Source organism: Hyperolius riggenbachi, chromosome 2, assembly GCF_040937935.1.
Source record: "Hyperolius riggenbachi isolate aHypRig1 chromosome 2, aHypRig1.pri, whole genome shotgun sequence".
Lineage (NCBI taxonomy): Eukaryota > Metazoa > Chordata > Amphibia > Anura > Hyperoliidae > Hyperolius > Hyperolius riggenbachi.
In genome coordinates this window covers 29,976,755-30,004,201 of record NC_090647.1, presented here as the reverse complement: position 1 = coordinate 30,004,201, position 27,447 = coordinate 29,976,755, and the positions used below count along the sequence as shown (strand labels likewise).

Below are 27,447 nucleotides of genomic sequence, written 5' to 3'. Positions count from 1 at the left end.
CGTAGGAGCTTGCCGTTGGTTCCAGCAGTACGGTTTAGCCAACTCAGGGGATTGTGAGCAGTGACGATCGTGAAGGAGCGGCCGTACAGATACGACTGCAGTTTCTGTAGGGCCCACACGATCGCCAGGCACTCCTTTTCAGTTGTGGAGTAGGCTACCTCTCGGGGCAGGAGCTTCCGGCTCAGGTAGAGGATAGGGTGTTCATCCCCCTTTCCATCCACCTGGCTGAGGACTGCGCCGAGACCGTAGTCAGAGGCATCGGTTTGCACCACAAACCGACGACTGAAGTCTGGGGCCTGAAGCACAGGGGCGCTTGCGAGGGCCTGCTTCAAGGCCTGGAAGGCATTCTCGCAAGCGGGGGTCCAGCTAACAACCTTGGGGTGCTTCTTGCTAGTGGCATCGGTCAGGGGCTTCGCCAGTGTACTATAGGCGGGAACAAATTTCCTATAGTAGCCGGCGGTCCCCAGGAACGCCTGGACCTGCTTTTTCGTGATAGGTCGAGGCCATGCCAGGATGGCGTCCACCTTTCCCGTGTCAGGTTTCAGGGTGTTACCCCCCACCCGGTGACCTAAGTACTGCACCTCGGTCATGCCAATCTGACACTTACTCGGTTTAACCGTCAGATTGGCCATGGCCAGCCTCTCTAGTACCTGGGACAGGTGTTTGAGGTGTTCTTCCCAGGTGGGGCTGAACACCGCAATGTCATCCAGATACGCTACAGCGAACCCTTGCATTCCCTCTAGCAGGTCGTTCACGGCCCGCTGAAACGTGGCGGGGGCGTTCTTCATCCCAAAGGGCATCATCGTGAACTCGAAGAGGCCGAAAGGGGTGATGAAGGCCGACTTTTGCCTCGCGTCAGGTGCCTCGAGGCTAGGGTCAGTCTGGAGTGCTTGCACAAATGCAGCACTCTCGCTCTCAGCCAGCTGGCCCGTGGCATATGCAGTTAGTGGCTGAAGGCTACCATCCCTGTGGTCAGAGGAGGGGGAGGAGGCCGGAACCTCTTCCACCTGCTCTGAGCCCAGGTTCTGAGCAGCGCGGCTGCGTGTTACTGCCAGTACAGGTACACCTTCAGACTGGCACATACTGGCATTACTCACATCCTGGCTGCATGCATGAATTACAGTGACAGGTACAACAACATTTTCATCACAAACAATCGGTATATCAAACACAGGTACCTGTGACACAGGTACTATTGGACTCGGTACCCCTGGACTGGGCACATTCAACCCACCTCCCCCCTGTTCTTGCCCCTCGGTGCAAAGTACCTTAGTGTGGGCGGAGAGTCCGTCTCCCTCCTGGCAGTCTGAGGGGCTTGGGGCAGGTTCATAATAGGACACAAGCTTGCCCAGGTCGGTCCCCAACAAAACTGGGACCGGCAGTTGGTCCAGGACCCCAACAACCTTCTCTTGAACCCCCACCCCCCAATCGATGGACACCCGAGCCTGGGGAATGCGAGAAAGAGTGCCCCCCACTCCAGTGAGGGTAAGGTATTTGTCAGGGAGGATATTTTCCGTCGGGACCAGGTGCGCACGCACCAGGGTGACATCCGCTCCAGTGTCGCGGAAACCGGTAACAAGCTGGTCGTTCACTGTAACCAGCTGGTGGTTGCTCGTAGCGGAGTGGATCCCTCTCCCACCTGCGAACATGACGTTGTTGGGTGCTCCCGGCTGGGGTGCGCTGGCTGGCGGCAGTTGCCGTGGGCGAGGTGTAGGTGGTGCAGGAGCTGGCGCTGTCTGCCTCCGCTCCGGGCAGTTAAACTTCATGTGTCCGGGCTTGCGGCAAAAGTGACAGGTGATGCCCTCTGTTGCTGCAGGCCTGGACGCAGCAGCTGCGCTGGAGGGCCTCTGGGGCGCACGGCTCACAGAGGTAGGAGAGTCTGCAAAATTGTGGGACTGACCTCCTCTCCAGCTAGATGGGGCAGTCCTGCGGGTCTCCGGCACCCTGGTCGTTGCAAAGGTCTCAGCGAGGTCTGCAGCGACCGTCGCTGACGCCGGTCGGCGCTCCAGCACAAACTGGCGTACATCAGCCGGGCAAATGTTCAGAAACTGCTCCAGGACGATTAAGTCCTCCAGGACACCGTAAGACCCTTTAGTGAGGCCTAGCGTCCACTGGCGGAGTGTGGTGAGCAGACTGCTGACCACATCTTGATAAGAATCAGTAGATTTTTTCTGCCAGGACCTGAACCTTTTCCGGTAGGCTTCTGGCGTCAGCTGGTACTTAGTGATTATAGCCTCCTTTATAGCGGTATAATCATTGTCCTTTTCCACAGGCAGCTCTGAGAAAGCATCAAGCGCTTTGTAGCGCAGCAAGGGTGTCAGATGTCTGGCCCACTGGTCTTGGGACAGACGATACTGACGGCAGGCCTTTTCAAAAGACCTCAAAAACAAGTCAATGTCAGTGTCTTTTTCGATAATAGCAAATTTAAATTTTGCACTTACTGGAGCGGCAGTCCCTTCAGCAGGGAGGCTGGGCGTTGAACTCCGGCTGGCTTGCTGCACTTTCGCCATGTTCAGCTCATGCTGTCGTCTCTCCCGCGCCTCTGCAGATTGGCGTTCCTCTCGCTTTTGCTCCGCCATGTACTGCAGGTACTTGTCCACATCAGTTTCCATCAGCTTTTGCAATGCCTGCTGCATTACTGGATCAACATAACTGGACAGTCCAGTACTGGCCGGTTCCAGGCGAGTACTTTCAGGGGTTCTGGGGTCGGGGATCACACTGACAGCCTCCTGCGTATCTGTTGCCGCATTGCCCGCGGGTTGCTCAACCTCGGTACGCACAGGATCTTCAGTCTCTGGTTCCCCTCGACTTGCGTTAGATGAGCCGGTGTCCTCCACAGTGGACACCTCCAGCGTCCGCAGATTCTGGCTATCCCATCGGTACAAGTCCGTTATCAGGTCCTGCTGTTTCTTGCCGCGGATGTCCATGCCTCTCGCCTCGCACAGACTCTGCAGGTCGGATAGGACCATGACCTTGTAATTCCCGGACATTTCCATGCCAAATAAAAGAAAACTTAGGGGAGGGGTACTGGTTACACAGTCTCTCTGTATATATGAAAAATATATTGCACTCAGTCACTACCAACGAATTAGTTCGTTTCTCGATAGGGCTAATTCGATAGCCCTACCTGAGATACTATCAGCACACACAGATCCCAAACGCTGCCGACCACTGTCACAAGAGCCCCACTGGCCGTGAACACGCAAAACCGTCCGATCCGATTCTAGCACACAGATTGAGAGCTATGGACGCAATCTGCGCAGAATTGGCGGAGTTTGAGCGTCACGACGCAGTAGGGAGCCTGTGAGGTTACGAAAATACACTTTTACTCCAACCCAGGGGTAGATTTGCCACCATCTCTGTTTTCTATCAGCCCAGAGAAAACTGCTAACTGGCTATAGACCTGTGAAACAAACAACCGGTTAAAACTGTGCAATTCCTATCTATCTATCAAAACAGTAGCGTCCCTTCGGAAGTTTAGGTCTCGTCTGTGTATACTGAATAGAAGGTTTTACTGAGAGGTAAAGACCTTTTAAAAAGCCTTTATTTGTTACAATATAAATAATTAATATATACAGACAATCGTGAACAATTAAACGATGAGAGACAGTGATAACGCAGTACATAAAAGAAAAAGGGATAAAAAGAACGAATACTTATGATTCTGTGGAAAGTCCGTTCGGGAAAAGACAAAGTTCCTTTGTTGCAGTTAGTTCGCAATATGGCCGAACCACATGGCCGTTGCTCCGCCTGCAAGATGGCCACTGCTATTTCCCCAAGCAGTGGCAGTCTTTTCGGTATGATGGAAAGTGGGGGAATCGGCTGGGGTCCTCATGCAATCAGTTTTGAGCACTGACATTTCTGGGCGGAGTCTCAAGCTCAGCCCAGGGGCGTGTCAGGCAGTGAGTTCTCAGGGGAGGAACTTCCAGCCATCCACAAAATATGTCCAATTTCATACCCCGCCGGGGTTTTGTCGCACATGCAAACCGATTTCATATTCAGATTGGGCTGAGAATACACGTTCATAGGACATCAAACTTGCAATATTTGGGGCGCACGGGGACCCCATTATTCATATCTCAGCCCCTGCTCGGGTTACCTGGCTATGTCTAGTATCACCATATTCTACAGAATTAGGGAAACAAAATTATGTAATTTTCATATTCCTCCCATGGATGGTATTTGCAAAATGTGACAAAGTTATCAACACCATGCATTCCATACTCAGTCTAGTCGGTGCCGTCAAGACTGGGAGGAATGTAGGTGTCAATAGACCTCATGCTGTGCTAGCTTCCCCTGTTGAATAGACTCTGTTGGTATTTCAGCTCTGCCCAATTAGCACATTAGTGTCACCAGAGCTTTTCCGGGAGCCTTAACAGGATTTCTTGCTAAACCAGGTTGCTTTAGCCATATGCTAACGCAGGCCCATTCAGCCCTCATGGCAAAAGGGGGGGGAAGGCAGGAAGGAAAAACTTCTATTTTAAAAATAAAGAATGTCAGTTTTCCGATCACGGTTGCGATCGGACAATCGGCCGCGAATCCTCGGACGACTGGGCGTCGCCCGGCGTCACAGTCCTCCTCGAAGCCCCAGTCACTTCCTCCTGTGTCCTCCTCACAGCCCCAGTCACTTCCTCCTGTGTCCTCCTCACAGCCCCAGTCACTTCCTCCTGTGTCCTCCTCACTGCCCCAGTCACTTCCTCCTGTGTCCTCCTCACACCCCCAGTCACTTCCTCCTGTGTCCTCCTCACACCCCCAGTCACTTCCTCCTGTGTCCTCCTCACACCCCCAGTCACTTCCTCCTGTGTCCTCCCCACACCCCCAGTCACCTCCCCGTGTCATCCTCTCACCTCCAGTCACTTCCTCCTGTGTCATCCTCTCACCTCCAGTCACTTCCTACTGTGTTCTCCTCTCACACCCCCAGTCACTTCCTCCTGTGTCCTCCTCACACCCCCAGTCACTTCCTCCTGTGTCCTCCTCACACCCCCAGTCACTTCCTCCTGTGTCCTCCTCACACCTCCAGTCACTTCCTCCTGTGTCCTCCTCACAGGCCCAGTCACTTCCTCCTGTGTCCTCCTCACACCCCCAGTCCCTTCCTCCTGTGTCCTCCTCACACCCCCAGTCCCTTCCTCCTGTGTCCTCCTCACACCCCCAGTCACTTCCTACTGTGTCCTCCCCACACCCCCAGTCACCTCCCCGTGTCATCCTCTCACCTCCAGTCACTTCCTCCTGTGTCATCCTCTCACCTCCAGTCACTTCCTACTGTGTTCTCCTCTCACACCCAGTTACTTCCTCCTGTGTTTATACATATACTGGAAACTGTTGCTGCAATTTTGAGCACTATAAAAAGCCTGAAAGCAACTTTCCCTTTAAACCTGCCTATTAAGGGTACTTCGAAAAAACACTGAAAAGCTTTCAATTAGGAAGGAAAAAAATAAAAAACCTTTAGACCCAATTCCCAGCCGTTGCCAAGCAACCCGGCATAAACCAGACAGTGATAGTTTGCAGTGGAGAAGTGGCCACTCAGACATAGTGATTAAATAACAGCTTATTGTTCAGCGAAATGGGAAAAGGAGAAATTACAGGTGCCTCCAACACAGCAAAATAGGAGAAGTCCAGCCGCTCCTTCCAGCCACAGGGGGCAGCACCTCACCGTACTTCGCCAAAAAGGGCAGACAGGAGGCACAGTGTCCCCTACTGTTAGTGGCAGGGGGCAGCACCTCAATATTCCCTGGCAGAAAGGCCAGACAGGAGGCACAGAGCCCCCTACTGAAAGATAACAAAACTTCCTCCTCAGGTTGAACGGGAAACAATACACATCAGACTGCTGATCTGGTCTTTCAATTATCTAAATCTGAAATTCTTTTGTCAGATTTGGACCTGAACTCAGAACTTCCTCTCTGCTCTAAAAAGATTAGCAACAGCATAATAACCTTTAAAGAAAAACATTTGTTACAGCCGATACAAATCCTGCAATAAATCTGCAGTGTGTCTACTTCCTGCTTTCATGGAAGCAGATATAATGTTACCATCCTGTGCTTACCAATTCCTTTCTCTTGTGATTGGTCACAGATGAGGGGGATTAGACAGGTTAAACTCTAAATACATACAGGGTGCATTTCTCTATGTTTCCCTTCTGAACTGTACAGGTTCATTTTAAAGTGTAAGTATTACCAAAAATGTAATAAAAAATTAAAATCTTTGGAAAAAAACAAAACAAAAAACACTATTAATGGGTGGGTGTGGCCGGGATAACAACACACCCCAGCAGTCCTAATAATATAACGGTCAGCATGGTGGCGTAGTGGATGGCACGCTCACCTTGCAGTCAGGGCCGGCGCTACCATAGAAGCAAAGGAGGCAGCTGCCCCAGGGCCCCAGAGCTTGTAGGGGCCCCCAGTGGCTACAAGAGGAAAAAAAAATTTTTTCAAAATCGGCCTTATAGTTTTTGAGAAAATCGATTTTAAAGTTTCAAAGGAAAAAAATACACATTTAAAAACCTGCCGACTTTAATGGTTAATAGCAAATCCACCTTAAATGCTAGAAACCCTAAATTTTCAGGATATGTTAAGGAGGTCATTAGGAATAAGAGGAAAAAAACAATTTTTCAAAAAGACCTTATAGTTTTTGAGAAAATCGATTTTAAAGTTTCGAAGGAGAAAAGTATACTTTTAAATGCGGTAAATGTCACTTTTAGTACCTAACGGTAGTGTAATTTTACATGTATCAAACGAAAGCGCAATAAATTTCCTGGCGGGCTTCCCAGGGGGTCTATATGCAGCCGCAGCGCTTTGGCCAGGAATCGCTATACAGCCGCAATATGGCTGTATGAAGATCCCTGGCATTTTTTTCAATTTTCCCAATTTTTTTTATGTTTAGAGTGTGGGAATTTAGCTTAAAAAAAAAATTATGTGGGGACCCCCTCCTGAAACTTTTTAACCCCTTGTCCCCCATGCAGGCTGGGATAGCCAGAATGTGGAGCTCCGACCGATTGGGACTTCACACCCTGACTATACCAGCTGCAAATAAGGTCCCCTAATGCCGATTTTTGTTCCGGGGTATATGTTGGGGGGGCCCCCAGGTTTATTTTGCCCTGGGGCCCCATTGTTGCTTAAACTGGCCCTGCTTGCAGTGCTGGGTTCCTGGGTCAGACCCCAGCCAGGACTTTGTATGAAGTTGGTATGTTCTAATTTCTGCATTGGCTTCCTCTAGCCCAGGGGTAGGGAACCTATAGCTCGGGAGCCAGATGTGGCTCTGTTGATGGCTGCATCTGGCTGGCAGACAAATCAGTAGGGGTTGATTCACTAAGCTACACTGCTCAAGCAGCATAGCTCAGTGTGGCAGCGCAAGTAACATTTTCAAAGTAGCAGCTGCTGTAGCGTGCACTACTAACTTACTGGTGCTCCACCCAAAACTAATGGCCGCTCCAATTGTCCCACCCTGGATCCTGTCAGGTTCAGTGACTTTGTATGATGAGATCCCCGAACTTTGATTGGCCCAATAGGCTGCCTGTCACTTGACAGGCAGCCTATTGAGCCAAAGTGCTGGGATCTCCTCATCCTACAAAGTGAATCAACCCCCAAGTCAGCTAGCTAATTGTACAAGCTGTTAGTTGGTATTTCTCCTGTCTGGCTCTCAGGGAAATTGCTGAAACCCAAAAGAAGCTGAAGACGCGTCTGACACTTCCGCTGCCCGGTGGATCAACTGTATACACATCACCATGGCAACTGGGACAGCCCGCTGCTGTGCATGCGCACTGTTCCAGTTTGAAACACATTGTATGGCTCTCACGGAATTACATTTTACAATATGTGGCGTTTATGGCTCTCTCAGCCAAAAAATCTCCTGACCCCTGCGCTAGCCACTCAGTTACCTCCCACGCCCCTAAAATTGGCCTGGCTCTTGCTCAGCAAATATTTGACCAAGTGCTAGAGAAAGTGATTTTGCATCAAAAGTATTGCAGTTGTGCTTTGCTTTCTCATTGGGGAAACCGAGAATAGTGGTGATCACGCCGAAATGCTACATGAAGCGATGTACAGTAACCCCTGAACTGCTTTATTATAAACATACTTAATGTTGTATGTGTGGTGCTCTGACCTACGTCACAGCACCATCCTACCTCTCCAGCACCCCCTGTGCCCCCCACTCTGCTCAGTTGAACCTCGATGACCACAGGCTTACACCCCCATAGTGACCAGGCCATTTTTTCACAATATAGGCCACTGCAGCTTTAAGACCTCGCTGCAGGCCGTACAACTCAGCACACAAGTGACCCCACCCCCTTTTCTGCCCACCAACAGAGCTTTCTGTTGGTGTGCTGTAATCACTCCCAGGAGGGTTTTTGGTTTTTTTTTAAATACATATTTATTGCTTTTTTCTTCCAATAAATAAACCTATTATTATTTTAAATAACCCTCCCTCCCGCCACCCGCCTATGACAGCGGATCACTCCCGTCTCCCCCAGGGGGACAACCGTGTCACACGGCTGTCCCCAGTACAGCGCTGCCTTAAATCGCAGCGCTGTACAGTGTTATTGGACGTCTAACAGTCTCCTAGCGGCGATCGCCGCCGGGAAACTGATGCCGGAGCGGAGCTCCGTCATTTAAGCGGAGATGCGTGCGCATCGGCGCGCGATCTCCTGAAAAACTCTGCCCCAGGACTTAACGCCAATTGCCATTAGGCGGTCCTGGTGCTACCGCCACGGTCATCGGCGTCTAGTAGTTAATTATTCTACTAAGCAGAACGCTGATGATGAGCGGGGAGGAAGTGTCAATACTTCCTCTTCTTTGCCTGTCCTTAGTTCCGCCCCTCCACTCGCTGCTAATGGTTCCCATATGCTGTTATAGCACACAGTGCGCTGGGGAGCTGTACTGTGTGCGGTCTTGTGGTAATTGAGTGCTGAATGATAGCGTACTGATAGCTGTATAGGTACATTATCATTCCGTCCTTAATTACCACAACACCGCACACAGAACAGCTTGCCAGCGCACTGTGTACTGTAACAGCATATAGGAACCATTAGCAGCGAGTGGAGTGGGCGGAACTAAAGAGGCAGAGAGGAGGAGGCGCTGACACTTCCTCCCCGCTCATCTCTGACGTTTTGCTTAGTAGAATATTTCAACTGAGCAGAGTGGGGGGCACTGGAGAGGTAAGATGGTGCTGTGTATGCCACAGAACCACACATACAACATTAAAAGTATGTTTATAATAAAGTGGTTCAGGAGTACTTTAAGCAAAAGAAGTGCTGCAGTTAGAATGGCCCCACAGGGATACATTATACACAGCGCTTTGCTGATCGCTGGTGAAGAAAAAAAAAATGCAGGCTACACCTTGAGCCCAGTGCAGAGGCTGTCTTCTGTCTTCCAACTGAGCCCTCTAGTGGTAGCAAGAGGCAGGTGCAAGTAATGTAGCACCAGAACGCTGCATACTGTGAGCTGTACATCCTAATCACAGTTAAAGCTTCCCCCCCTTTCCCCCCACATGTGCTCACAACAGACACAAGCTGTCTGATCAGGCAGAGGTTTCGCCTCTCTGCATACACCCAGCCTCCCGCAATAAATCCTCCCGTTCGGGTTATCACACCGCTGTAGTTTTTATTGACTCCAGCAGCCGGAAGAGATTACAAATTGCAGCTGTTATCTTTCGCTGACACGGAAGCGGCGTACGGATATTACGAGCAGACAAAGCCCGCGTTGAGCGTACAGATAGCCGGAGACTGACAGATCGCTCTGCACTTGATAGAACAATAGGGAGAATGGATGACCTAACAGAAAATAAAGCAGTTACTGATTACAGATAGGAGAGGAGCTCACTCATCCAGCAGTCTATATCATCAGTAACAGACTCTACAGAGCATTCTCTGTATTAAAGGACCACTATCGTGAAAAAAAAAGTAGGCAGTTAAAATCTGACAGAACTGACAGGTTTTGGGTCAGTCCATCTCCTCATGGTGGATTCTCAAGGTTTCCTTTATTTATTCATTCAAGTATTTATATAGCGCCGACATATTACGCAGCGCTGTACAGAGTTTATTGTCTTGTCACATAACTGTCTCTCAGAGGGGCTCACAATCTATTCCTTTGTTTTCAACAGCATTTCCTGAACAGCAGTTTAACTGCCATATTAGTAAGATACCAGCCAGCCTCCCTAATCACTTGCACACTATTTTATCAGTTAGACTTTGCAATTGCTATTCAGGAAATGCTGTTGAAAACAAAGAAGACCCTGAGAATCCCCCATAAGGAGATGGACTGACCCAAAACCTGTCAGTTCTGTCAGATTTTAACTGCCTACTTTTTGACAATAGTGGTCATTTTAAGAGGAACTCCTGCATACAGTGACAGTGTGATGTCACGACCATGGTCCTAACAGTTTGCTGTCTGTGAACCTAGTTGCATTGTAGGAAATAACGGCTTTTGCCAGTTGCCAAGCAAGCAACATCTCCATCTGCGCATAGAACTCTCAAAAACAAACATTCCTCAGAGATCACCTGACAGCATTAAAGATGTCACCACCACCAGTGATCCATTTCAGAATGTAAATCAGGGAAAGGAAACATTTTACAATGGGTAAACACTGACTAAATAGTATATAAATTAATATTGGGGGGGGGGGGGGGGGAGCAATTTTATTTAACAGAACATTGTTATTTTCACTACAGTTCCTCTTCGAGTCTCTAGAAGTACCGCCCACATGAGACAGATGCGGTCACAAATAAGACAGCCTACCTCGTTGTACACACGGAGCTTCCCTGGATCCTGCCTTGGATGGGGTGCAGAGGAGGCAGAAGTAACCGCTGTTATTATAATGAGGGTTATAGGAACGTCAGACTGCGGTCATTGCCACGGGTGGATATACAGGAAGAGGCGGTTCCTACAAGAGGAAACAAAAGATCAAAGTCACACGGCGGGAATCAACTAACGATACAAGCATGCATCAGAGTCTTGCAGCCCAAAACAATCCTCACAACAAGACATACGCCCCACAGTGAATCATTCTGCCACAGATTCAACACTCTTAAGGTGCCCATACACTTACTTGATTTCCCGCCGATACACAGCAGATTCGATCACGGTGATCGAAGCTGCTGTGAAATCGATGCGCACACGCTGACCGATTTCCATCTGAAATCTATCAATCCCGTTGATCTGTCCACGCGGAAAATTTTGCTTGATCGCCGGCTGGTCGGGAGTGCGTCGATAGCGGCGTTCGAACCTCCGACGACCAACGCTAGTGGCAATACATTACCTGATCCGGCCGGCGCGTGTCCCTGTGGTCCCTTCTCCACGCTGGGCTCCGGCTAGCTTCACTTACTTCCTGTCGGGGGACGTTTAAACAGTAGAGCGCCCTCTACTGTTTAAACTTCCCCCGACAGGAAGTAAAGTGAAGCTGAAGCCCAGAGCAGAGAAGAGACAGCGGAGACCGGGGGACTCGCGCCGGCCGGATCAGGTAATGTATGCAGGGGGAGGAGGCAGCGGCAGCAGCTCCACAGATTGTGGATCGGTTTCATAGTGAAATCGATTCAAAATCTGTTTGCAGTGTAGGCAGCCAATAGATCCCTCTTTGATCAGATTCGATCACAGAGGGATCTATCTGCTGGTCGATCTGGTGGCAATCAACCAATGTATGGCTGCCTTTTCGTTTTACATTTGTATCAGTCCAGCAACTATCATATTCCTGCATAAGTGATTAGTTGCACAGAGCATGAAGCATTGCACCTCCAGATGAGTAACACCTGCAGTAATGAGCCTCTGTGCATCTGCGCATACATTCCTGATATGAAGATAGTGACCAAAAGTTCAAAAGGTTATAGTACCTCTGTGTGGGAGCTGTATACTCAGCAGGAATGTCAGTGTGACGTCAAACACCTGAGTCAGAGTCTGCTGCATGTTGGTTTTACGGCTAGAAGTATTAGAGACACAGGATCAGGAAGCCTGCCAGGCAATGGGCATTGTTTAAAAGGAAATGAATATGGCAGCCTCCCTATCCTTCTCACCTTGGGTTCTCTTTAAAAACCACTATTGCAAAAAAAAAAAATTGTAAAATTTAATACATGTAAACCCATGCAAATACGAAGAATGCAGAGTAAAATGAGCCATAAATTACTTTTCTCCTATGTTGTTAGTAGAAATCTGAGGGAACTGACCATTTTGGACTGGTCCATCCCTTCATGGGGGATTCTCAGTATTTCATTGAGGCTGCTTTCTCACCAACACGTTGCGTTTAGGGGACGTTATAGGTCGCATAACGTGCCCCTAATGCAACGCCTGGTGGTGTTGGAGCAGGACGCTGCCAAGAGCCGCGTTAAAAGCAGCTCTTGGTGCGCCTGCTCTGTCGGATGAGCTGCGGAGACCACGTGAGCGGAGCTCTCCGCATCACGTGGTCCCGCCAGCCAATCAGCGGCCACTCCAGGAAGTAAACGCTGCAAGTGAAGTGAATATAAAGTAGCCATGTGCCTGGCTACGTAGCGGACTCTCCTCTCCGCCCATAAAATAAAAAAAAAAAAAATACTCAGCATGTGCAAACAGTCTAACGCGGCTTAAGCCGCTAGAACGCACATTATGCTGCACTTCAAAAGAACGTGCAGCGTTACTGTGTAACGCAATATGGGCACTGTGAACAACCCATTGATTTTTCATTGCTGTGCGGTGGGGTGCGTTACAGGCTGCTCTAACGTGCGCCTGTAACGTCTTACTGTGAAAGCAGCCTTATTCTTCACAAAAGCACTCCCTGTAAAGGATCTATATAAAGATGGAGATTCGCTCAGGGAGGGATCTATCTAATGGTGCATCTGTTGTCAGATCGACTAATGTACACGGTATGTATCATCACTTTAACAATGCAATGGTTTCCTTCAATTTACACACTTGTGACCTCCAAACGTCCTCTACCGCTACAAGCTTTTATCTGGTCACACAGACAGACTTTAACGCAGACAGCGTGGAAGAAAGGACTCGCTATTCCCAGCGCACATCACAGAAGGTGGCCCAGCTATCTCCTCCAATCAGAAGAGAGCTGGATAACCTTGTAAATGTAGGGTAAGGCCGTGCGTTCTCTTCTCCATCACCTGCTCTTGACCCAAAATATGAAGGCCATCTCAATGCCCTATAGAAATCTATTAATATTTACTGTACATTAAGTGGGAGAAGGGGGTTTCCTCAAGGAGTGAGGAGAGTACAGGGGACACAAGGTTATATATAAAACAGGCTTTTATTATACGTAACACATCCTGCTCGGGGAATGGTCAGCCTATTACCTCACACTGTACCATACCTCGTACTGATCAGGGTCAAAAGGACTTGGGATATGGGGGATTCATATGCCCTTATACAGCTTATCCACTGATCTAGAGTCATGTGACAATGTTGTCTAACCAGGTAGTGTTAAATAAAGTTTACTCAAAGAGCAGAGAAAAAAAATGGGAACAGTGTGTGTTCCTGAGAGAAAGCAAAGCATGGTGTCTGTGTACAGTAGTTTATCCTTCCTTATCCGCTGTAACTCACAAGATAAGATTAGAAACAGCAATGGGCCGGCTATCCCAACAGGGCTGTGGAGTCGGTCCAAAAATCCACCGACTCCGACTCCTCAGTTTAGGATTCCACCGACTCCGACTCCTCTAATTTGCATATTACAATTTTGTTGATTAAAAGTATGTAACATGAAATTCGTCTCTTAACTGCCAACGCTTAGGAATTTTACAAGACAACTGAAGTGAGAAGGATATGTAGACTACTATATTTATTCCCTTTAGACTAAACTAGCCCTTGGTAAGAGTACTTGTAAAAGGTACAAACCGGAACAAAGAACATCTATCAGGCCCTAGGCAATGTAAGTGTGGGTACATGTAAGAATGATGTGCAGGTACTCTGCAGGGGAATGAGGAGATTGTAAACAGACAACACCTCTGTGTTCAATGTGCACAGCATTCTCAGTGGATTCCCTGCAGCTCTGTGGGGAGTGCATATGTAGAGTATAGTACTACTGTGTAACAAAGTAAACCTGAGACAGATGAAATTAAAGTTTTATACATACCTGGGGCTTCCTCCAGCCGCCTTCAGGATAATCAGTCCCTCGTTGTCCTCCTCCACCACCTGGATCTTCTGCTATGAGTCCAGGTACTTGAGTCAGTCAAGCGTAGTGCGCATGAACACACTCCGCCGTGAGCGTACTACACCTGTGCAGCACTATTGCGCAGGTGCAGAATGTACCTGGCTGTGGGAGCGGCATGCGGCCAGACAGCGCTGACTGGCTGAATTACCAGGACTCATAGCAGAAGATCCGGGTGGTGGAGGACAGTGAGGGACTGATTAGCCTGAAGGGGGCTGGAGGAAGCCCCAGGTATGTATAAAACTTTACTTTTCATCCGTCTCAGTTACCCTTTAATTTGTAGTCACCAAACCAAATTTTAATAACATATCAAATTATTTTATTTCATCAGCAAAGGGAGTGCATACATTTGCATAAATCAGCATCAATGCAGAATTATTTCCATCTCGTTGACCATCTCTATTAGTCACATAGCTACACATCAGGCTTTATTCTTACAGCATAGATGTTATTTAGTATATATAAGAGATTCCTGTGTACACATCATATATACAGTCACAATCAGATATGTATATCTGACCTTAAAAATAAGGGGACTGCTTTATTGAAGCAGCACAAGTAACTAATTTTGATTGGTTTATTTCATTTTTGTGGACTAAGCACAGCTATTACTGTATATATACATTATTTTTAATGACTATTATCTGAGAAATAGAACATTTTATCATATTTTCTATTTTAATTACAGTTACAAATTCATTAGGAGTCGGAGTCGGTGCATTTTTTTCCCGACTCCGACTCCAGGCACCCAAAATTGCCCAAAATTGCCCGACTCCACGACTCCGACTCCACGACTCCGACTCCACAGCCCTGTATCCCAATATCCAAATAGCTACACGACTGACTAGTGTGTAGCCGAAATCACTGAAGGTGGCCACTAACTGTCCGATTTCTAGCGAAAAATCATTCAAGCGATCAGAAATTCTGATCGGGATTGGTTGAAAATAATCACAGTTGATGGACACAATCCATTATGAACGATTATAAAAAAAAATTGTCCAAATGGATTTTTGTCAAAACAAAATTTGGATTTTCTTGATTGGTTGTGATAGATAGGAAGCAAAGATTGGTTCGTTGATGGTGTAGTGAACGATTTTTCTTCCGATCAGAATTTGATCGCTCGATCGATTTTTCGCTAGAAATTGGACCATTAGTGGCCACCTTTAGAGACATTTGCTCAGGGTGATAAGGCTCTGATTGGCTGGTCACGATCACATGTAGCAGCAGGAAGTGATCTCAGTTGCTAGCGATGCTCTCCCTGACCCGCCGCCAATTGAACAAAATCTTCCATCTGGCACTGATCAATAGATTTGTATAGCGCTTTTCTTTTGGCAGAATCAAAGCGCTTGTGAGGCAGACACAAGAGTGCAATCAGCAGGCAGTAGCAGTGTTAGGTAGTCTTGCCCAAAGAATTATTTGCTTAGTAGGTGCTGGATTACTGAACAGGCAGAGTCGAGATTTGAACCCAGGTCTCTTGTGTCAGATGCAGAGCCCTTAACCAGTACACTATATTCAGCCACTGCAGCTTCAAATGATCAAACCAGCCAGATATCGAAGAAAACAATTGACCAGTGTATGGCCACCTTTAGAGCCCGTTCATACTAGGGGTGTTTTCTGCTTTTTTCAAGCGCAGGCAATTTCTTTTTAAAATCACCCAAAAAACACTTGTGCAATGATTCCCTATGAGAAGGTTCATATCAGCGCGGTTCGTTTCCAATCCGATCAGCAAAGCGCTACATGTACCATTTTTGGGGCGTTTTTGCCATCATAAAAAGGTATAGGAAAAACGCAAAACCCTCACAAAATCGATTTGTGCAGCAATTGCGTATTTATTCTTTTCCGGGTCAGAGTTCACTTCCTGACTTGCGTCAGGGAGTGAATTACAAAACTGCTCAAGAAAAGCGTTTTTTAAAAAATGCAGTGCGCAGTGGAGCGCCGGGAGAGGGAAACAAAGCGCTTAAAAACGTAGGTGTGAATGGGCCCTCAGTGTGAACCACTTGTGAGGTTATGCAGTAGTTTTTGGGATGACAGGTTCCCTTTGTTAGCCATTCCATGACGCTGCGTCCTTCCTGCCTGTGTAGATAACAAGCGGCCGTGCCTGCTCGGGATGCCAGGCGTGGAATATAGCGAAGGGCTCCAGGGTCTCCTCACAACAATTGCTGTAAGATGTCTCTCCTCTGGAGAACAACAGAGAGGATGACACAGAAGCAGCAGCATCCCCCATCCCAGAGCCACCGGCTGCACAGCGGGCCGCCAATCCGCCCATCTGCTAACAGCTCTCAGGAAGGAGCGGCTCTAAGGCCTGTGAAAAGCTGAAATGCAATAGACTGTATCCTCCGCAATGTCGCCCAGATAGGCCTAACGGCCATCCGCGTCGCCCCCGGCAACCAATTAGCAGCAATGTCGCCCTGATAGGGCTAACGGCCAGCCGCGTCACCCACGGCAACCAATCAGCAGCAATGTGGCCTAACTGGCCTAACAGTAAGCCACATTGTACCGGCAACCAATGAACAGCAAGTGCCTGGCGGGCTTGTCTGCTTCACCCACTCGCCCCACCATCGGTGTGTTTGCTACCAGGACATGCAATTTGCACCAACAGGTAAGTAAAAATTGCAAAGGTAGGGAATCTATCCTTTGGGGGGGCAGCATGGGTGGTCCCCCCCCCCGGACGTCGGCCGTTCCTGTAGGGGGGGGGGTGTACCGGCCATGTTCTCTCGCTCCCCCCTCCCTGAGGGGCAGTTGCAGTGCTCCCGGGCAGTGGATGCCTTGTGGGGGTATCTGCGCTGCCCTTCATTTCTTGGGGGTACAAGGGGCAGCCTACATGCAGCACACCTGTTGAGATGCAATGTATATTGCGTGGGCCATCTCCTGCAGGAATAACAGGGAGATAGTTTTATATCCTGCATACTCTAGTAGGCGAATACAATATGGAAACCCTTTGCCATTTTAATTGGTCAATTGACTTGAGGCAGCCAGTATAGAAGTCAGGTGTTGGCTGGGTAGAGTACACATCCCTTTTTCTTGTGTAGCATGCAATATCGTTGGTCCTGGCAACCAATCAGCTGCAACATCGCCCTGACAGGCATAACCGCGAGCCGTGTCGTCCCCAGCAACCAATCAGCTTCCAAGAGAATGGTTTCCAAAATGAATCGAGGCTTCTGACTGGCAGCCAGGGACGAGAAGAGCATTGATATTTTTATGCAGATATAATGAGGACCTGTAGTAAAAACAACAGTGAATAAAGTTGCTTTCCCCCCCCCCCCCCCCCCCCCACAATATTCATTATATAGAGTGAGAATTCGCATTAGTACTGACAATAATGCAATGTTACTGGAGTGGTTTCCAAAGTGATGCTCCGCCCCGATTGCATCGTAACGCACAAATCGTCATTCATATGACCCTGCAGCAGAGTGCACTGAAAGGGTCATAAGCATAGCGTCGCCCCCCACCCCCGCAGGAAGTAAGTCCCGGTCATACTCCCCTCCTTCTGCGCATGCGCACCGCCAACGTGTTAAACATGTATGTGTTGCCCACTGACTTACATTATTTCGGAGGCGGAGGTGCGATGATAACGCACTGCTGACTTTGTGATGACTCAGCAGCGAATCGGCACTTTCAGTGCAACGCGATGGGGTGGTGTGCTAGGCCCATAGACTTTCTATTGCTGTTGCGCTACCCTGTGTGCAGAAAGGGTAACGCAATGTAATTAATCCCGTGTAGCGCAAAAAGGGGCCTAAAGTGCGCGAATTTCCATAAAAGGTCAAATTCCATCAAACCCCGTTCACATCTGAGAGTTTTGCCGGCAAAAACGCTCAAGCGCTATTGCTTCTTAAAGCGCTAGAGCCATAACACCCTATGGACCCGTTCTCACTTGGGCGATTTGCGTTAATCGCCGGCGATTAAAACGCAAATCGCCAAATGCAAATTTGTATCTTGCACCATTTTCAGGCGATTTCCCCGCGATCGCGTTTAGTGCTATAGAAGCGCTAATCATGATCGCGAAAAATCGGCAAGTGTAAATGGCGATTTTTTTTGCGTTAATCGCCAAAAATCGCCAGAGCAAAACCATAGCAAAAGCGCTAGCGTTTTGCAAGTGTAAGTGGTGCCTCACTCTCATCACTGGAGTACCAGCTGTGATTTCCAAACAATCCGTTCCTCACCAATCAGAAGTCAGTCGAGAAGCGGTGATCGTTTTAACGCCTCACACCACTTAAATCACATTTCCTCAGAAATCTGTTTGAAACTCGATCGAGCAATGCCGTACAGACCTACGCACCCATCCCATCCACCGTCGCCTCCATGCATCCAATCAGAGAAATGATCCCCTTTTACAATTAACTTTCAAAGAAAACGACTTAGCTTATTGTTATTGGTCACTTTTTGTTAGATTTAATGTGTCTATTAAATCAGCCTGCTTCGCATGATGAGCCCGAGGGCCAATTAGTGACAAACTGTTTAGCGTTCTCTGGCAAGCGCTGTGGAAAATGCATCAGGGGTACTGTCAGGACACCCACACACATACAATTTAGATTGACCAATTTTACCAATGCCATGGGGTGATGATGCGTGTACACAATCCCTCACAATCCCTCTTGCCTTGCCATGCTCAACTATCAGGATTCTGATGCATCCTGCATTTTAAAAGGTGTAAGCTTTTCGCCAGTGATTGCGATTTGCAATTAACGTTTTTCATTCTGATTGGTCATTTCTAATTATTTTAATTTTTGGTACAGTTTGCAGTAATTTAAAATCGCACACAAATCGCTATGTGTAGCGATTCATGAGCGATTACGCCAGCGCTTTAATAATTTACATTGACGCGCAAACATTCCCAAAATGCTGCATGTCCTGCGATTTTGATAATCGCAATCGCTACTGTGGAATTTAACATTTATATACATTGGCAGAGCATTTAGGGAAATCGCTAGCGATTTAAAGCGCTCCCTTAACGCTCAAAAAAACGCTCTAGTGGGTTCTAGGCCTTGAGAGCGGGTGGCTGCAGCAAAAGGAGGATGATCAGACCTGGAGGAGGTAAGATTCTAGCATTAGGGCTCAAACCCACTAGCAGCCTTTTCTAAGCGCTAGTGATTAGAAAAAGCTCTTGCTAATGTACCCGTATATACTCGAATACAAGTCGACCTCATGTATAAGTCAACTCCAATATTCAACCCTCTTAAGCTGGATTTTTTATTGACTCAAGTATAAGTCTACCCAGCAAAGTTAATGCACTTGGGGCTCAGGAGGGGTTAATGACTGCACTGCGTACAGTATTGTAGCCATTAAGCCCTCCTGTCCCTTGAAAGCAGACAAAAACCTCCTCCAGGCCCCCAAGTGCAGCAATTATTCACTCCCCTTCCTGCAGCCCAGTATTCCCCCTGCCCCTTTCCTTGGTAATTGTTGTGGCCAGGACTTTCACACCTGCACACTAAAGAGGCTCTGTAGTGACATATAGTAGAATGTAACATTTCTCAGGATCCTCACTTTTACTGTCATTTTCCTGGTTTCAGCAACTGAAACACTTCCAATATCTATATATTGATGTATATTGGTAATAACACCACCCTCCAAGTGATGTCACAGCCTATGCTTTGATGCCACATCATTCTACCCCAGAGAGCTCTGGGAGACCAGCGCCCATATGATATTAACTTTTCTCTTAAAGAACAAACGACCTCCATGCTAACCTTGGAAAAAAAAAACACATATATAAGTAAATAAATACTAGTTCTACTTACATAACAGATGTATTGTGCTATCCACATAATTATCCCTGTGAATTTTATAACGGAAAAGCAGAAAATCCTATTCTAGGCAGTGGCCATCTTGCCAAGCTAATGCTGACATCATATCCTCCCTGACTCTTGTTTCTCCCCTCCCTTCTCTTGCTCATTGTGTATTCATTAGCTGCCCTCCTCCCGGAGTCTTCAGACACTCCCACTGAGGTGTATACATGGAACTGCACTGTCTTTTTATTTACTCCTCCAACCGCTGAGTCACCTCAGCCTTGCTTGTAAACACAAGTGATCAGAGGGTGTTTCTGATAAGCAGCTAGGCAGGGAAATAAAAGGAACAGGAGGAATATAGTATAAATAAAAAGAACCCCCAGCATGCAACTGAATGGCAATGGCTATTAAAGGTCCAGTGCTCCTAAAGTATGTGATCACTCCAAATCATAACAGCAGAAAAAGTTTTGCAAGTTTTGAATGCAGGATTTTGCAGCATCTTTATCACTTAATACACTCAGACCAGTTGCTGTTAAAATTTGATTTTTATGGTGACAAAAGGACTACTGTAGGGGGGTAGGGGGGAAAAGAGTTGAACTTACCTAGGGCTTCTAATGGTCCTCCCGCAGATGTCCTGTGCCCGCGAAGCCACTCACCGATGCTGCAGTCCCCGTCTCCGAATTTACGACTTTTAAATGGCGGAAAACCACTGTGCTTGCGCGACCGCGTCCTTGCTCCTGTTGACGTTACCGGGAGTGTACGGCACTGGACCAGTACGGTCTGCGCCTGCACAGTATGCTCCCAGTGACGTTAGCGGGAGCGAGGACGTCGCCACACAGGCGCAGTGGTTTTCCCACTTTAAAGTCGCAAAATACGGAAGGCGGGGATCGGAGCATTGCTGAGTGGCTGCGCGGGCACAGGACGTCTGCGGAGGACCGTTAGAAGCCCCGGGTAAGTTCAACTCTTTTCCCCCTACAGTAGTCCTTTAAAGAAATCCTGTAACCAAGAAAACCTCCCCTGGGGGGGGGGGGGGGGGGGAAGACTACTACCCTCAGGTGGGGGAAGCCTCCGGATCCTATTGAGGCTTCCCCCGTCGTCCCACGGCGGCAGTGAAAATCCTCCGGGAACGGCAGGGATGTAAATATTTACCTCTCCGACTCTAGCGCAGGCGCAGTATTGGCTCTCCGCTCAGAGATAGACGGAAATAGCCGATCGCTGTCGGGCCGCTCTACTGCATAGACGCCAGTCTCCTGCACCTGTGTAGTAGAGCGGACCCAACAGAGATCGGCTATTTCCGCCTATCTCCGTGCTGAAAGAGCCGCAACAGCGCCCCCCGCTGGAGCCAGGAGAGGTAAATAAATCAGCGCTCCTCAGGCTTGTCGAGGGAGAATTCCGGGACACTTCTGGGGAGCCAGCGCTGGACTGCCTGCAGCTATAGGGGAGGGGGAAGCCTCATTGGGACCCTGGGGCTTCCCCCTCCCGAGGTGAGTACACCCCAGGGAACGTTTTTTCGTTACAGGTTCTCTTTACGTTTTCTCCTGGGGATCATTTTTCATATTTTACTTCGAGTAACTTTACAGCACTTTGCAACTGAAAAGTACCAAAAAGTAGGTGCAAAAGTACTGACAAATTGATTTTAAGCATTTTATTGACAAGTTTGAAAATATCACGTAGGCCTCGTTCACACTGCATGCATTGCCGTGCTGATTTCGGCAACGCGTACGGCAGACAGACGCGCACGAACATCAGAAGTGCATAGACTGCACTGTCTGATGTTCACATCACATGTGTTCAAAGCGTTGCGTTCTGATCGCACGGCCATCTGCGTGTTGTAATGTGAACGAGGCCAAAGGGGAAAACCCAGAAGAAAAAGTGAATTGCATATGGGTCCAGGTATTTATATTCACTTACAACAACACACATTCTGCAGTGATGCACCTGCCAGCAGAAAAAGATATTACCAGCTGTGATAATTTTAAGAATGCAAGTCAGGGAGAGGAAAGATTTTACAATGGGCAAAACAGAGAAACCGTGAATTAAAGAATTAAACTTCATCCCAATCAGTAGCGGATACCCCCTTTCCCATAAGAAATCTTTTCCTTTTCACAAACAGACCATCAGGGGGCGCTGTATGGCCAAATATTGTGGTGAAACCCCTCCCACAGGAAACTGTGAGGACCATGGTCCTGGCAGTTTCCTGTCTGTGAACCTCAATGCACTGTGGGAATTAACAGCTGTTTTACTGTTTACAGTGGTTTCCAACTGTCAAAAAAGCAAGCAGCATCTACTATCACTAACCACCTGCCAGCAGTAAAATGTCACCATGTGATAAATGTCAGAATGTAAATCAGGGATTTAAAAGATTTTACAATGGGCAAACACTGATTAAATCATTTATACATAATTATTGTAAAAATGAAGCACTTTTTATTACATTATTTTCACTGGAGTTCCTCTTTAAGGCTTCTTTTCCACAGACTGTTGACAGGCAGCGAAATGCCTCTCAGACTCTCGCAACTGCTCACTGCTGCCTGGCAACTGCTCACTGCTGCCTGGCAACTGCTCACTGCTGCCTGGCAACTGCTCACTGCTGCCTGGCAACTGCTCACTGCTGCCTGGCAACTGCTCACTGCTGCCTGGCAACTGCTCACTGCTGCCTGGCAACTGCTCACTGCTGCCTGGCAACTGCTCACTGCTGCCTGGCAACTGCTCACTGAGCACACAGCTCAACCGTCCATGGAAAAGAGGCCTGACTAAATAATCTATAAATGAAAACTGCAAAATAGTAGCAATTTTAAAGTACACCTGAACTGAGGGTGAAATGGAGGCGGCCATATTTGTTTCCTTTTAAGCAACACCAGTTGCCTGGCTGTCCTGCTGTTCTCTTTGGCTGCAGTAGTGTCTGAATCACACCTGAAACAAGCATGATGCTAATCCAGTCACACTTCAGAGTACCTGATCTGCTGCATGCTTGTTCAGGGGCTGTGGCTAACAGTATAAGAGGCAGAGAATCAGCAGGACAGCCAGGCAATGTGCATTGTTTAACCACTTCCGGATTCTCAAAACGTATATACACGCCCCTGAATCCTGAAGTGTATACCATGGAAACGGCCGCTCGTATGAGCGGCCGTTCCATGTCAGTTCCGATCGGCGGCTCGCAGGGTAAATGTAAACACACGGGGAAGACCTTCCCCGGTGTTTACATGTATACGGCGCTGCTGCGTAGAGGAGATCGGCAATCCCCGGCCTCTGATTGGCCGGGGATCACCGGCATCTGATAGGCTAAAGCCTATCCCATCAGGCGCAGGACGGAAATCCGTCCTGCGCCGCTCACAGGGGGAGGGAGAGGGAGGGAAGGGGAAGGAGGCCAGGAAGCGCTGCGGAGGGGGGCTTTGAAGAGCCCCCCCCCCGCAAGCGCAAGCAGCCGGCGGCGATCAGACCCCCCCAGCAGGACATCCCCCTAGTGGGGAAAAAAAGGGGGGGGGGGGGGGGGGAAGTCTGATCGCCCTGGCTGCTAGCTGATCTGTGCTGTGGGCTGGAGAGCCCACGCTGCACAGATCAGCATAAAATTTCATGGTGTGGAAGTGGCTAAAGGATATAAATGTCAGCCTTTGTATTCCAAGCACTTCAGGTGTGCTTTAAAGGACAACTGAAGTGAGAAGTATATGGAGGCTTCTATATTTATTTCCTGCAGTAGTGTCTGAATCAGGGCTGTGGAGTCGGTCCAAAAATCCACCGACTCCGACTCCTCAGTTTAGGATTCCACCGACTCCGACTCCACGACTCCGACTCCTCTAATTTGCATATTACAATTTTGTTGATTAAAAGTATGTAACATGAAATTCGTCTCTTAACTGCCAATGCTTAGGAATTTTAAAAGACAACTCAAGTGAAAAGGATATGGAGACTACTATATTTATTCCCTTTAGACTAAAACTAGTCCTTGGTAAGAGTACTTGTAAAAGGTACAAACCGGAACAAAGAACATCTATCAGGCCCTAGGCAATGTAAGTGTGGGTACATGTAAGAATGATGTGCAGGTACTCTGCAGGGGAATGAGGAGATTGTAAACAGACAACACCTCTGTGTTCAATGTGCACAGCATTCTCAGTGGATTCCCTGCAGCTCTGTGGGGAGAGCATATGTAGAGTATAGTACTACTGTGTAACAAAGTAAACCTGAGAAAGATGAAATTAAAGTTTTATACATACCTGGGGCTTCCTCCAGCCGCCTTCAGGATAATCAGTCCCTCATTGTCCTCCTCCACCACCTGGATCTTCTGCTAGGAGTCCAGGTACTTGAGCCAGTCAGGCGTAGTGCGCATGCACACATTCCGCCGCCAGGAGCATACTACACCTGTGCAGCACTATTGCGCAGGTGCAGAATGTTCCTGGCTGTGGGAGCGGCATGCGGCCGGACAGCGCTGACTGGCTGAATTACCAGGACTCATAGCAGAAGATCCGGGTGGTGGAGGACAGCGAGGGACTGATTAGCCTGAAGGGGGCTGGAGGAAGCCCCAGGTATGTATAAAACTTTACTTTACATCCGTCTCAGTTACCCTTTAATTTGTAGTCACCAAACCAAATTTTAATAACATATCACATTATTTGATGTCATCAGCAAAGGGAGTGCATACATTTGCATAAATCAGCATCAATGCAGAATTATTTCCATCTCGTTGACCATCACTATTAGTGACACAGCTACACATCAGGCTTTATTCTTACAGCATAGATGTTATTTAGTATATATAAGAGATTCCTGTGTACACATCATATATACAGTCACAATCAGATATGTATATCTGACCTTAAAAATATGGGGACTGCTTTATTGAAGCAGCACAAGTAACTAATTTTGATTGGTTTATTTCATTTTTGTGCACTAAGCACAGCTATTACTGTATATATACATTATTTTTAATGACTATTATCTGAGAAATAGAACATTTTATCATATTTTCTATTTTAATTACAGTTACAAATTCATTAGGAGTCGGAGTCGGTGCATTTTTTCCCGACTCCGACCACCCAAAATTGCCCGACTCCACGACTCCACGACTCCACAGCCCTGGTCTGAATCCCACCAGAAACAAGCATGCAGCTAATCTTGTTGGATCCAATAATAATGGAGGAAACACCTGATCTGCTGCATGCTTGTTCAGGGGCTATGGCGGAACGTATTAGAGGCAGAGGATCAGCAGCACAGCCAGGCAACTGGTATTGCTTAAAAGTAAATAAATATGGCAGCCTCCATCATATCCATCTCTCTTCAGTTTTCCTTTAAACAAAAAATGGAATTTCATGTTGACTACAATCTTCCAAGATGTGTCCAGGGACCAAAGTGTTAACTTAATCAATAAACACAGCGAAGTCGTTAAACATGGCGCGGCCGTTCAGACGATAGTGAGAGTGAGCGAAGGAAAAACCGCAGCCACAGCAGCCAATGAATAAATAATACGTGATAAAATAACTGACAAAATAAAACAGCTTAAAATGCAGATTCTATTCAGCAATGGGAGTCTGTAAAACCAGCCACTCAGCGCCAAATAATGGCAATTAAGTCCGGGAAAGCGGAGGGGCGAGAGCTGATTGCGGAACGGGAACGCGAGGACAGACGGGGAGATTACAATGTGTGGACAATCGCCAATCACGATGGAGACAGAAGATCAAACAGACGCGCAGACACAAAGAAAGCCTTTCTGCTGTATCTCGCCGCCAATGGAGGGGAATCTCTCCTCTCTATAGACTTTTATTTAGCTAGACAAGTGGAGCAGTCAGTGCTATTTATTTTTTTAATGTTTTTCACACTTTGAATCGGAACTTTTCCACATAATCAAAGCCTGATCCCTGTGAAGGTCCTGAAAGCACTGAAAAACACCAGCACTGAACGGTGCTTCTACAGGTATGACAGGCGCTCGCTAGTGATGTCACTGGCCCTCGACAAATCACAGATCTGCACCCCTGACTTGTTTTCAGCAAAGTCAGCCATATCCAGGGTTGTCTTTTGAGCCCCTCCACAGAACCCCTTTACCTACCTAAAGACTGCGTCACACAGGCGGGCGTGACCGCGCCGGCAGCCACAGGACCACCTAACGGCAATTTGAGTCATGTCCTTGGGCTGGCTTCTGCAGGAGATCGCGCGTGCGGATATGCGTGCATCTCCGCTTGAGCTCCGCCTTCAGTCTCCCAGCAGCGATCGCAGCTCAGAAACTGTTAGAGGGCGAAACCGCAGTCTATAAACATAGTACAGCGCTGCGATCTAAAGCAGCGCTGTACTGGAAACAGCCATGTGACACGGCTGTCCTCCTGGGACACAAGAGAGCGATCGGCTTTCACAGACAGAAGCCTATGACAGCCGATCACCATGATTGGCTGGCTGGGGGGAGGGAGGGAGGGATTTAAAAAAAAAAATACAAAAATATTTATGCAAAAATAAACAGACATCTGGGGGGCGATCGGACCCTACCAACAGAGAGCTCTGTGGTCCTTAAGTGGTTAAAGGACACCTGAACTGAGAGGGTTATGGAGGCATCCATATTGATTACTTTTTAAAAACAATACCAGTTGCCTGGCAGTCCTGCTGATTTATCTGTCTGCAGTAGTGTCTGAATCACACACCTGAAACAAGCATGCAGCTAATCCACTCACTTCAGTCAGCCTTTTTAAAATTACTGCACACTGTAAAAAGATTAAAAAGGACCAATCAGAATTAAAAACGCTAATCGCAACACAATCGCTGGTAAAACGCTTACATTTTTTAAAATCGCTAACAAAATCGCTAGAAAACACTAATGAAATCGCTTACAAAACCCTCATTAAAAAAAACGCTAGTGATTGCAATTAGCGATAGCGCTTTGTAGTGGGTTCCAGGCCTCAATTGTGATTGGCTAATCACTGACCAATTTTACCACCCCCATGCAATAAGTGGGTTTACCTGCACAATCTGCTCATAGTATTCAATATCTGTTGACCTTCATACTATAAGGAGATGGTAAAATTGGTCAGTGACTGGCCAATGATAATTGAAAGTAGGAGGCAACCCTGTTTCTCACCCCATTTGGTCCGATACTCTGGAGGACGGGACTTCAGTCCAGCAGAGCAGAAGACATTTTAAAAGGCTTTTCTGTTTCCCTATAGATGTACATATCTATATACTTCTATACAGAAGAGCTCCCTCTGGTGGCTGCAGCACATCTAAAGGGATTCCGGGGATGTAATGGACAGAAAACCTCCGACTCATGCACACGAACTTGCAGCTTCCTGCCAGACTTGCTCCACAGCTTACCAGCTTAGTGAATTGAAGCATTGTAAATCACCGAACTCCTACCGCATGCGGAAAATCTTAGTGAATTTGTAATACCGTATTTTACCGACCTAAATAATTTTATCAAACTTTCTTAGGCCTTGTTCACATTAGAGGCGGTTTTGTAAAATTTTAAGCGCGGGCGATTTTCAGAATCGCTCTGAAAGCGCTTGTGCAATGATTCTCTATAAAAGGGAGTTCATATCAAAGCGGTTCGTTTGCGATCCGCTCAGATAAGCGGTGCTTGGGTCATTTTTGAGGCAATTTGCCTCAATGGAAGGTATAGGAAAAACGCGAAACGCTCACAAAGTCGCTT

The 27,447-nt window shown here is 47.7% G+C and overlaps 1 protein-coding gene across 2 annotated transcripts in view; it reads right to left on the bottom strand.

Moving 5' to 3' along the window:
- FAM168A (family with sequence similarity 168 member A) overlaps positions 1 to 27,447 on the bottom strand; it is a 185,817-nt gene that overhangs the window by 136,329 nt on the left and 22,041 nt on the right. Inside the window, exons 1-2 of one of the 2 annotated variants that reach the window (XM_068264650.1) lie at positions 11,813 to 11,882; positions 10,725 to 10,869 (exon numbers count right to left, since the gene is read on the bottom strand). The gene's annotated coding sequence lies outside the window, so the exon portion shown is untranslated. Of the gene's footprint in view, positions 1 to 10,724; positions 10,870 to 11,812; positions 11,883 to 27,447 lie in introns of those variants that run through there. The other variant, XM_068264649.1, reaches the window with a different exon arrangement.